Source organism: Lytechinus pictus, chromosome 1 (genome assembly GCF_037042905.1).
Source record: "Lytechinus pictus isolate F3 Inbred chromosome 1, Lp3.0, whole genome shotgun sequence".
NCBI classification, from domain to species: Eukaryota; Metazoa; Echinodermata; class Echinoidea; order Temnopleuroida; family Toxopneustidae; genus Lytechinus; species Lytechinus pictus.
Genome location: NC_087245.1, coordinates 27,294,526 through 27,296,216, shown reverse-complemented (window position 1 = coordinate 27,296,216; position 1,691 = coordinate 27,294,526).

Genomic DNA, 1,691 nt, shown 5'->3' with positions numbered 1-1,691 from the left:
CATTTGAGAATCAGTGAAGTTTGTTTTGTCTTTGAAATATATTGTAATCATATATATGTAGCATTTAGTGTCAATAAAAAAAAACACCTACATTTTCTGTTTGAACTAGGGAGCATTTCATGTAGATTGTTGTCAGTGGCCTTGACTGGCAGATGTTATAAGCTACTAGAAATCCTTGCATCCGATTGGCCGAGACCAAATAAGTCAGTGAAAATCCCCGACAAAACTCTTCATGAATCACTCCCCAGACTGTCACAATTTACATCATCCCAAGAAGATTTGAGCGGACAGAAACAACTTCTGAGATAAATGTATTCAATTTTTTTTTCTTGGTACATGTAACAGCATCTAACTGCACTATATAGTGCGTATAAAAAAAGGGACAGATTTGAAGTCTATAAAATTTTTGTTACTAATTATGATGTCTATATTTTAGTGTTATAGGTGCTCTGAAGTCTTATCTTTCAAATGCCACTACAAAAAAATTAGTTTTGTTCATGCTTGAGCGGACACGGAATGTTTTTGTCTGGGGTTAAAAAGGAGGCTTGCGCCAAAATGGCATAAAATGATAAATATGATTATCGGACTTCTTGCTAATCAGCAGACTTCCTCTCAACCTTTTCATTATCTTTGCCATAATTTTCGAATTATGGGGTCAAAATTCATTTTCAAATTTGTTTATTTGCTTGAATTGTTCTGTTCCTGTTACTTTTTAATATGTTCTCTTTTAGCTTTGAATATTCCTTCTAAGCAAAAACAAAAAATTTTCAACCGAAGTATGGGAGAGCATGTATTTTTTTCAAATCCTTTCATTGTGTGCTACAAAGGTTATGGTGCCTTTGAACAGTGGCATGCAGATGGGCGGGGGCTCGGGGTGCCCCCCCCCCCCCTTCAATAAAAAAGAAGAAAAAAAGAAGTGGAAAGGAAATAAAGGGAACGATAGAAAATGAACTATGATGTGTTTTCTGAATATGTCAAAATCTATCACCCAATGTGATATTTTAATAAAAAAGTGGAAATTTTTGCTTGCTCGCTCACAACTTTTTGATACATTTTATTCAGTCTGTCATATCTAGCTCCTTCAAAATGGACTCAATACATCATTGCTATTGAAAGACATGAATCCTTACCCATTTGTCCTGTCAAGCACATAATTAAACTTGGTCAAAGAATCAATAACCCCCTGAAAATAAGATTCATGGTTTTTTTAAGGTACCATAACATAATTCATTTCACATACATGTAATAAAATGATTTGAATAATTACAAGTTTTCCCAATTAATAATGCAAATCTTCTTGCTTGGGTTGACAAAAACTCTTCTTTTCTTACTTATGAAGGAAAATTCAAAAGTAAATTTAGGAGAGTAATTAAAATAATAAATTATAAGTATGAAGAATTTTTTTACCATGTAATAAAGTTAGCAGGCAACATGTCTTAGTTTTATCATTATCCTGCATCTGCAGTGTACGGTAAGTACAAAGTAATAATAATAATTACTGGATTTATACAGCGCTTTTTGGCAGAGGATACAAAGCGGAACTAATATTGTACATCCTTTTATAGCACAAGTAACCACTTTCTCAGCAACACTCAGTGCACTCAAGGATTCAATCATGAAAACAATTACAGAATGGAAACAACCAGAAGAAATAAGACATCAATAAAATGTAACCTTTACACACGTAGATG